General features: G+C 38.6%; 1 long non-coding RNA gene across 1 annotated transcript; it reads right to left on the bottom strand.

Moving 5' to 3' along the window:
• Window positions 1-8346: 8346 nt before the first annotated feature.
• On the bottom strand, window positions 8347-10034 carry LOC134792522 (uncharacterized). Its single transcript, XR_010144441.1, has 3 exons — window positions 9868-10034; window positions 8805-9021; window positions 8347-8429 (listed from the first exon to the last, which is right to left on the bottom strand). It is a non-coding gene; the product is annotated as an uncharacterized LOC134792522 (long non-coding RNA).
• Window positions 10035-11452: the final 1418 nt, after the last annotated feature.

The raw sequence follows: 11452 nt of genomic DNA, 5'->3' as shown, positions 1-11452 counted from the left end.
GTTGAACTAAAATAAAAAAAAATGGTTTGGACAGGAAGGTGGCCCTCGATGGCCTCGATGTGCAGAACTACAATGATAACTTTCGTGTTCTTTGAAAATTCAGTGGTAACGTAGTCTAAATTATATTTGTGCATGAGACCAAATTGGTCTAGACCAGATAAATAGGTACTGTGAGAGTACGACTAGCTACTAAATTCACGTGGAGATTCAATTTGCTTTAAGTAAATTAGCTACTACAGAAAATCGTAAAAGGATAAAAAAACGCTAAGAAAAAGGAACAGCGAACACTCTCATTCTTTTGAAGGCCGTGTGTCATTTATTTTTGTCTCTGAAATTTTAACGGATTACGCAAAACTGTGCCGCTGAAATGTTTTATTAGCTAGAAGACTGCTGTAGTATTAAACTAATCACTCCCATTCAATGATACGATAGGCGGTAACCTTTGTTATTTTATAACAGCATTTATTAAACCTTGCTTGAAAAAATATATTCTTAAATAAATTCTCCTTCCAGGTTGAACGGTCAGAAACTTTCGCAAATAACTTAAGTCAAATTTTGTGGTATTATTCGCTGAGCAAAGGCGCTCGCTCACTAAATTCACATCTCAGTCGCCGGATACTGATTTAATATTCACATTGGAGCGATAATTTACCTAGTGGTAATGTATTTTTGTTTCCCAATACGGCTCTCGGCGGCCTGGCAAAATTGAACCCCCAGAGATGCCACTTATCCGGTATAAATAAAACTAACGAGACCTGAATCATAGAACTGCCAGAACCTGACGTCATTGTATGGGTTGAATTATTTACCTACTTCAAGATTTCGAAGAAAGCATTTCTCAACTCGTCGGAATTTTTTTTGCTTCCTGATTTCTCACAGACATCATGGCCGGTTTGGGAAGTTTTTTTTGTATGAAAAGGGGTCACTGTTGGTTCTATTGTCAAGGTTTAGACATATATATCGCAAGATGTCTTAAACTTCTTATTATAGTAACTTAAAAAATATATTGAAAATCGTCATTGTATTGATTTCGACGTTAACTTTTGTTATTATCCAGCAGGAAACGCCGATCTGCGGTCCATTTTACTTACCTAACACACTGCGTGTCACAGCTGAGCCAGAGGGTGTACAGTAACTCCCAGTACTTATGGTTCATCTTTTACTTCACTCTTAAACTTTCCTGTGTCTGAGGAACTGAAAACAAGGAAATTCTGGTACCCTGTTATTTGATAATGGATATTTAGAAAGCACGTCCAAGCCGACCTTGTTCGTAAAGTTTAATGGAACGTCAGCTTATTAGATCTCAAACTTACAACGGAGACATCAAACAACCTAGAGTACAGTCAGCGTCAAATCAGCGCGCTAAAGGTCACTCCATTGTATTTTTGTGTAGGTATCAAAACGGTAGGTATTTTGCGTTTTCTTTGAGAGATAACTTATCTCTCATCGGTAACTCGTGGCATTTAGTTAGCACTTAAAAGATTAGTGATGAGCACACATCGGTAACTCGTGGCACTTGACATTTTCTAACAGACTAGTGATGTGACAATGTTCTTCCTATACGAGTCGAGGAAAAGAAACCACTAAAAAAAGGAATTAATTAAACTAATCTACCTAAATGCCACGAGTTACCGATGTGTAGAGATAAGTATCTGTTCGTAAGAACTACTATATAATCTGTGCTTTCGGCAAGTTCCGCCGTGGCAGACTATCAAATTCGGACTTAGCATCACTTTTATGGGAAACCATTGTGCATTTCATCGTGATGTCATGTCGGTACGAAATATTACAGCCGGCTCTTCTACCAGTACTAAATACTCGTATATGGCGTAATGAACTATTTGACCGCTTTTGCAGCTAAAATATATTTGATGCTGACTTTACAACTTAAGGTTGTTTGATGGCTCGGTTCATAGTCTAATAAAACATGGTCTTCCATTCCCAGAGTGACACGGGCCTACGTCACAACAACATGGCCGCTATATATAGCGCTATCGCATATTATCATATAGCGCTGTCGCATGATGACGTAGGCCCGTGTCAGTTAGGTGACCTAGAAAAGACGGGAATGGAGTACCAGGCGGAGTATATTATTATACCATGGCTCGGTTGGTATAAACTGAATCCGATGAGAAAGTACCTAATCTTTGTTATTCGCGATAAAGTTTTTGCATTTAATAGAACTGATAAAAAATTCTACGGCTGTGGCTTTAGTATTTAAAAAACAAACTGGTCGGCCTTTCTGATGATTAGTAGCATTGCATTGCAAAGACTTGTATTGCGCTTATTCAGCAGTTGAACCTTGAAAGTAAATTAGAAGATGAACCCGTATTGACTTACTCCGCCGTCGTTACTGCATCAGAGCCCTCTACCCCGAAGACAGTAACACCGACCCCTGTTACAACAATGACGCAACAAAGACCTATTCAGCAAACAACGCTACAGAGACCTATCAGACAAGCTCGCTTAAAAGCAGCTGAAGCCAAAGCTGTTGAAGCAGCCGAAACCAAACCCAAGAGTAAATGTCGGCCTAAAAATCCTGACATTAGTAATAATAATGCACAACAACAGAGTTCTAAAGAGTCACCGGTGAACACAATAAGTGGCAATCCATTGACGAACACAATTAAATCTGCATCTCTACCAACTCAAAACCATGACCTTGATTTAGCTACCCATCAGACGCTAGCTACCACCACCGACGAAAAACGGCAATTACCAGACGATGGAAATAGTACATTGCCTCAGAAACTGATAAGGAATACGAGTATTAACGTATCGGGTGGTGCTACAGCTCATGCACAACAAAATTCGTCCAAGGTCGAGCCTACCCCAGGAATTCACTGCCACGACCTTGGAGGTAATGATGACGGGAGGAGTGCACCTGTCTTGCGAGGTACCGCGGCTCCAGGTACTACTTGCCCATTTGAAGCGTCTGAAAGAGTAAACTATGTACACTTATACTACGTACAAGAAGGTACTACAGCAGACCAGCGGGCTTAGCAAGGTTATATCATATTGCGCGTGGAATCTACTGTCGTCTTTTAACGATAGTCGTATTTTTATCGTTTTGCTGAACATGGTTACGGGCTACGATAAGAATACCACGTCGATATCGTATATAGTTATCCACTATCATTCGTAAGTGACCACGATTGTCGATGCCTAGAGTTTATGAAAAATCCATTTAATGCCTGGCTTTATTAAAATGTCGGACGTGTGTCGGACGATGTTTGAAAACGAATAGTTAGTTTTATTACTACACTTCCAAAATGAAAAATGTTTAAATGAGTGACAGCTTTATACAAATTGACTTACATTATAACATGCACGGATAATCGTGTTTTCTCAACTGACAATTCACTTGACATTGACAAGCATCGCGTACGCGCATGATTCAGTGAATTTAGTGAAAATACAAACCAAGTCGAAGAAAAATACTGATTTGCTGTGTAAACTAAAGGAAATGCCACCCAAAATGTAAGTTTCTCTAATTTATTTATAGAAAAAGTTATAGTTCGTTTGATCATTAACTGGTTTTGTCATGAATATGTTTAATTTCAGTCGATGCTTCGGCGCACAAGAAAATGCTAGCCAAATATATAACTCAGCATCCCCTGTTCGCCTACACCTACAGGGAGATTCATGAGCCTCTCGGAACCCAGAGATACAAAATGCAATGCTGCACAGTGCACACAAGTTCTAAGATCTAGAAGAAAGGATTGAAGATGTAAGTACACCTTTCTTAAACTAAAATCATGAAAAGTTTCTGGTGCCTTTTAATATTATTGACACTTAATATCTATTTCTTCTCATTCTATCTATTATGTTCTACTAAGTGACAAAAGTTTGTTAAAAACCTGTTCTATCACTACTATAATTGCAGGAAGTTGATTTGACAACAATGATGTGTAAAAGTTACACTACAACACTACCTATGCATACATTTATTCACACTGCATAAAAAGTGCATACTTAAGGGTTCTAACAAATATTAAAATCTTTGAAACCCGTAGACCTCACTTTAAAAACTTATATATTTTTTTACTCTGTTTGTATATTCTAGAAGCTGGTTTTGTAGCAAGAATAAAAGTTTATTGAAAAAGAAAAAGACACACTTTATGCCATAAATCTAAGACATAAAGATAAAATATTATTAATAAGTATTTAGTTTTTATGCCCGTTCCGGATGTCCCGCTCACTTAAACTTTAAGTCCTTCCTCTTCATAACCGTTTTATGTATGATTGTTTTGCCGTTCAGGCAACCTATCTATGGAATGCACTCCCTCTACCTGTAAGACAAGCCCCAAGAAAATTTGTTTTTTGAGTAGTCATGCTCGGTAGTTATCTGCTAAATGTCTCGTCTAGTGTCTATCATCCCATATACATATTAGTACATTTATTTTTATAACATATATGTATGTTTATGTTAGTATGTATATCTAAGATATACCTACTGCATTTGCTTTTTGATTGGTTTTTGCACCAACCTTTAGTGTTTATATGTGACGTCCCACGGGTAAAGGTACCTTATGGCGGTTGGCGCTTACGCTATTAACTATTAACGCCGCTCCAATATTATTGCGGCGCTATGCGACGTAAGCGCCAGCCGCCATAAGGTACCTTTTGCCGTGGAACGTCACATATTTGTTTCTATGGTTGACTAGTAGGTGATAGATAATGCCTTTTGGCATTAAGTTCGCCATTTTTACGTAATTCTATATTTTTGTGCAATAAAGTTTATAAATTAAATAAATAAAGTAGCCATACCCACAAGTAACTTACAAATTCCCTGCAAGAGTTAGGCCGGCGCCCCACTGCTGCGCACGCTATGTACACGACCCACGTTCCTATACAAAATTTCGTGGGCTTGCCCACGGTTTGTATTAAAACGTGGGCCGTGGATGTAGCGTGCGCAGCAGTGGGGCGCCGGCCTTATTCAATACAAATAAATTGTATTAGTACCTATTCTACTAAGATTATAATATAATATAATACCTACTCGTACAATATTCTTACTTATAACATGTAGGTAATATAGGAATACTAGGAACAGTTATGTTAGCACTAAAGCTGGCCATATACATTTGACAGCTAAGTTTGACCCACTTCCCGATTTCCGATTGAGCTGAAATTTTGCATACATAACAATATGTAAATCGGATGACAATTGCAATATTATGATGACATGGAGCTGATCTGATGATGGAGACATGAGGTGGCCATGGGAACACTGTGATAAAACAACGCAAACTAATTGTGCTTGGTGTTGTTAGAATGGACTCATGGAGTATTAGTTGCCTGTTGAAAGAAAAGTACAGTCAGCGATAAAAGCTTGTACCAAAAATTATATTTTTGCCAAAAACTTATTTATATTGTTAGGGCTTGGGAGTAGAAGCTGGTTTCTTTACTGCTGGCAGCTGGAATATTTTTTTTGTGTTTGGTAAAGTGGTCTATTGTACCTATACCTGACTATGGGAATGATTTTAGCAGCCTATGTATGTGTGTGGGTATGTTTGTGTCGTATATTACCCTAGCATAGAATATCTGAGATACATTTTGATAAATAAGGTGTTCGTTGGTTTGTTTTTATGACGCAAGTGGTACAGAACTACACTTGATACATAATACAACTTTAATAACGGATAAATAATTACTAGAACAAAATTCAATTTATTTTCAATCGATAATTTGGACAACTGTAACAAAAAAATCCCCCTGGCTTAAAAACGAGAGCTTTCTAAAAGTGACATTAATTTCACATAATTTGCCAATGAACCGCTGTAAGTACTAGCCTGCGCCTGACCTCATCTAATATAATCCAAGGACACATTCCATTATTCAGTTTCTGTTTCAGTCATAACATATTGGAGGCTTGAAAGTGCACATACCCATAGATTGGACGTTAAGCTCAACGAGACCATGCGATGCATCTCAGGCACTATCCGATCTACAACCGCCACTGGCTGCCGGCATTGAGTCACATTGCCCCTCCTCACATCCGACGACTCAAGGCGTTGAAAAGGGAGGCTGAGAATATCACGAATAACCCCACAATGCCTGTCCACGAGGAATTCTGCCGCCCGACTGCCCGCCGACCCTGTGCTACAGCTGGGAGCCTGAGCAGCTTTAATATTTCGGATAGGTGGATAGCGGAATGGTCAGCTTCGGCAGCTCGGAGTTGCTGTATATCTGACCCAACTAAAAAACCAAAAGGGTTTGACCTTCCTCGGAAAATCTGGTGCCGCCTGAGAACCGGACATGGCCGCTGCAATTCAGCCACACAAATGGAGATAGACGGCTTTCCCACTTTGCGAATGCAGAATGCAGACCACTTAGCATATCTTCCAACGCTGCCCACTCCACTCCTCCTCCACTCCTGGGCCTGTTGAGGACCTGAAGACCGTGACACCTGACTTGGTTGCTTGGCTTGGCAACCTCAAGGCTACACTCTGAATGCCCTCATCAGTTTATGATATGAAATGAAATCACTTTATTGGAGCATTCCACGAGCTGTCCCGTACAAACGCATTTTATTTCCTGTGTTGCGACTTTTTTTTTCGCCATTTAAAGCAAGCGATTAATTTTCCGTGCATGTTTGACCATTTGTCATAGAAAAGGAAACTCTTATACCTGCAAATCTCCAGAAAATCTGCATTTCTACGGGACAAATGGTAGACAATTGCATGGAATGCTCCATTGCCAAAACATGATAAGTTGATGGTAGAAAAAATATTAGGAATACAAACCATATACCTACATATAAATTCTATGTTAAGTATGTACTAAGTTATTCTAGGTTAAGTACTAACTTATTGTCTACTCTATACATAGGTAATTACATTTAGCAAGACATGTTGGCCGTGGGTACCAAGCTCAGCATGTGCTAGACTGGCGTCCAGCGCTGGACGTGCCCCGGGCGCCGTCCAAGGGGGGGCGCCAAAATGGGCTAAAGACTACCTCTCCGCCTTGCCAAAGGCAGCAGGGAAACTTTTGTCAGTCGTATTTACCACCACTGTGAAGTGTGAAATGCGGATGGTAATCTGGCCCACAGGGCAAAAGAGAAAGACGATCTTTTAGGAACTCTTTTTGCATCGAACTCGACCTTGAAAGACGACGGTAGCGCCCTACCGCCCACCATCCCGTAGTGTGAATACTCTATGCCAGAAACTTCTATCAAGCAGAGGGATATTCGGCGGGAGTTGCTATGCTTTCGTTTTATAAGGCGAGCGGGCCAAGTGCTTCAGAGTTGTGTCCAGTGTTAGCGCGTCTTACGTTAGGGGTCTCCTGTCGAAGTTACCATCTTATGGACTGTCCAATAGACTACCTATTATGCAAGTGGATCGCTAGGCCTTTGTCCGGCAGGCGCATATGAGCCGTAGTTGACGGAACCTGCTTCAATAGCTGCTGCTGCATATCTGTGACATGTTGTCTATCGACGACATTCATCGATATGTGGACTACTGAGGCTTCCTATACACTATACAGGATGGCTAAAAGCTACGAGAATTGTCATTCTTGTATCTACCTAAATGGAATTTAACATAGTTTTTAATATTCAACATTAGTTATTGGCGTATTGAGTCTGACCGCAGTTATAGTCACTAAAGTAGACTTATTAGCATAATAGAGCATTTAGGAATATTCTTATTTGACCTTTTCACCGCCAGACTCACTAGACGCGTCGTTAAGACGCGTCTTTTCATACAAACGTAGTCCACATTTTTCTCTCTGGATAATAACATTAAATATTTTGATACAATTTGTTGTATATCATATCAACATCAACTACAGCCATGCCCCTACGTTTGTTCTTTTTTTTTAATTTTTAATTATTATAAGAGTTAGAAGCATTTAAAAATTTGTATGTAATCTGTCTTCCGCTCCTAATTTTTACAATAATCAAAAATTCGAACGTAGGGGCATAGCTATATGGTTAATATACATTAAATTATGTAAAAATATTTTCCATAATGTCAATATCCAGAGAGGAAAATGAGGACTACGTTTGTATGGAGAAGCGGAAGCGGCCATCTCCCTTTCCTCTTAAGTAAGAACGTGCCTAAAATGTTTTTATTACCTATGCTTTCATTGTACTATACTGCATATGAGTCGGATTTTACATTTAGAAGCTATAATATCACAAATTTTGTAGGCATAAGGCTAAAATGAAAAATAAGAATAAGTGACACCTACATTGAAGCATGCCCGGGAATGGTGTTCTGTGTGAAGATTATCCGTCTTGAATGTTTACTAGTCTCTACTTGTATAGAAATATAGGTAAATTAGGTAGGTATTTGTGTGATAGTAAAACATAGTAATAGGCGAAATATGTATTTATTAAGAGCCGGTTTTGTGCATGCTTGCATGCTTAGGAAGTTTTTTAGGAGCGTCTTCTCTAATTTTTCCCTTGATCCACGAGAAGTTTTCTGGAAGAAAAAGAAGGAAATAAGTAAAAGTAGGTTCATGTGGCAGCGATGGAGTAAGTATTTTCACATGAGTGCAGTCTAGTGCACTGAAGATATATACTAAACAATCGCCAGGAATAATATCCATTAAACAAGGCAGCACATTAGAACTAGGTGCCTTAGTTAAACCTAATAAGTATTGCATTCCCAGATTATATATCCCAGAGATAACTACTTATCATACATAACTATCAAACAATGGGTAGGTACATATCTCAATGCATAATACAGCCGCACTCATACTTATTCAAAAAAGGAAAAGTTACTAAGACAGTCCTTGTGGAAAGTCACAGTTTTTTATGTCTAATACTTAATTCAGTGCTCAAAAGAACTTACCTTCTGTTTACAGCATCTACAAACTGCTCGAGGTTCAGGCTTACAGTAGTGTGGCCAATCCAGTCAGTAGTGCTCCAATGGACAAGCCATGATCTTGACTAGTCCCACGTTGGTAGTTAATTGCCATCAGCTAGCAGGTGTAACTGTTACACACCAGCAGCTGCTGCTGCTGCTGCTGGTGTAGGTGTGCTGCTGGTGTGGTGTATACTGTTAGAACCTAAAACAAATAAGTACCTAATTACAGTACCGGCCAATAATATATCACCTCCATGCTTTTACGGTATAACTTTTTTTTATATTTGTGAGTGACTTCCACAGCTTTAGGTAGTTTAGTAGTATTCCTTGTCCAGTGATGAGAAAAATTGGTCTATGTAATGATTTTTTCATAGAGGTTTTTTGTTTTAATGTATGGTCAACTTCATTATTTTTAAAGAGCTTTTTTAGTAATATGCTGAGTCTCTTATTGTATTTCACAGTATTTCAGTATTCATAATATCTTATACCTTTAAACGAGCAATTCTTGTATATTTATTTATTTATATGTATATATATTTCGGGGATATCGGAAACGGCTCCAACGATTTCGATGAAATTTGCTATATGGGGGTTTTCGGGGGCGAAAAATCAATCTAGCTAGGTCTCATCTCTGGAAAAACATGCATATTTATATAAAATGACTAGTAAAATATGAAATCTACAAACTAACCTACTACAAGTTCATACAAAAACACACAAAGGTGATATGTTATTGACCGGTACTGTAAATCTAATTTTGTCAAGTAGATTTTCCCCCTGGAGGTTAGGATATGAATGTTGAAGTAAATAGTAGCTTAAGTAACCTCTGTTAGTAGGTTAGTAGCATAAGTAAGAGATTGTACAACAGATATCTTAACATACTAACTTTTACATATAATAATGAGGCCGGTACCTAGTATTGAAGAGTTTAGTAGCATTGTCATTAAGACGTCTGTTTTACATAGAATCAATGATTTCAAATATAATAGGGTCTATGCATAGAATACATATTAACTTTATAAGAAACACTGCAATTTTATAGCTTTACCTTTGAGATGTTTTGGTAGGTAACCCATCACCGTTTTGAAGCTCGGCGTTAAATTCGGCACATAAGTAAATGCACTGCACACTCCTTACGCACTCTGTAAATATGCCGAAACTCTTCGTCCGTCATATCAAATGGGCTGCAAGTGTTTCTTAAAGCTGTTTACGATATTTTTCTTCAACAGCAGCCGCGAGTAGGAATAATAAAGTTTGACTTCCCTGCGAAGAAAATATTGACAATATTATATACAGCGGAACATTGTAACTAATAACTCTCAATATAATCATAGAAAAACTGATATTTACCTGTAATTTATACCTTAAAATATGATTATTCACTACTTTTGCTTTCACGACAAGGCTTATCGTCATCTAAGAAGCACGTAGTTAAAATTAACTAAGTTGAACTGTCAAAATGGGACAATCTGTCAAATTATCCACATCTTATCCAACGACCATGTTATGCAAATTGTCTTCTATCATCTACCGCTGTCAAATGTGGATAACTCCATATATCGTCTGCAACCATAGTATGGATGATAAAACCGACGATAACGGCCGTTTTATCCACACCTATTGCGTGATAACTACCTTGTCGTACAACCTTGCTAAGCCCGCAGGTACGCGATCATTTGATTAATATTTGTGGTAGTAACATTTGTACAGTGAATGAACTGAAAGCCCGTGGAAACTACGCATCCTTCAAGCTAGGCATCCCGTCCAAATATACGGAGCGAGTGTTGGCTACTGAGAACTGGGCAAGAGATATCTGTGTTAAACCATGGCGGCAGAATTTTCGTGCCAAAAGGGAACAACAAGCGGCGCCACTATAAACCAATTTCAGTGTATTACCAGAATGTGAGAGGTCTCCGTTCAAAAACTGATATGTTTTTTAATAACTTGCTTAATAGTTCATATGATGTAATTGCCCTTACTGAAACTTTTTTAACTAGTTCCGTATATAACGCGGAATTATTTCCCCCCGGCTACACCGTGGTACGTAAGGATCGCGGCGGAGACAAGGGGTGGGGAGGGGTACTACTCGCGGTGCGCGACTGCTACAGCATTGAAATTGTTACTGATGTCGACGAGTTAACAGATAATCAGTGTTGCCAGATGGTCACAAAAGTCACATTTTTCGTGACTTTTCGCCTTCTCGTGTGACATGTGCGTGACTTACGATCTTGAGGCAATTTTTGTGACTTTTTAAGCTAGTCGAATTTTGGACATGTTTAGTTCTGCAATTAGTATTATTTAGGAACGCGGTGAACGCACCCAAGTTGACACTTGCACTGACATCTTGACGTTACATCCACCATCATGTTTATTATAATAGTCGTGGCAAGATGAGACGTGTTACCTTGACATGACGGTGTCATTTAGTTTGATAGTAGGTGTTATTTTTTTTAGTGTATGATTCATTTCTTTTAGCCTCATATCTCAAATATCTGTACGAATAGTATTATAATTACTTCGGACAAAAGTTTTATCACAAAATTTTCTACAAATTTGGTTATGTTCATTTTTACTCTGCGATCAATACTTTAGAAGCTACAGGCTGTTAAAGTTAAATAAGAGATAAAAAATAG

The sequence above is a fragment of the Cydia splendana genome, chromosome 7 (genome assembly GCF_910591565.1).
Source record: "Cydia splendana chromosome 7, ilCydSple1.2, whole genome shotgun sequence".
In the NCBI taxonomy this organism is placed as follows: domain Eukaryota; kingdom Metazoa; phylum Arthropoda; class Insecta; order Lepidoptera; family Tortricidae; genus Cydia; species Cydia splendana.
This window is presented reverse-complemented; position numbering and strand designations above follow the sequence as displayed.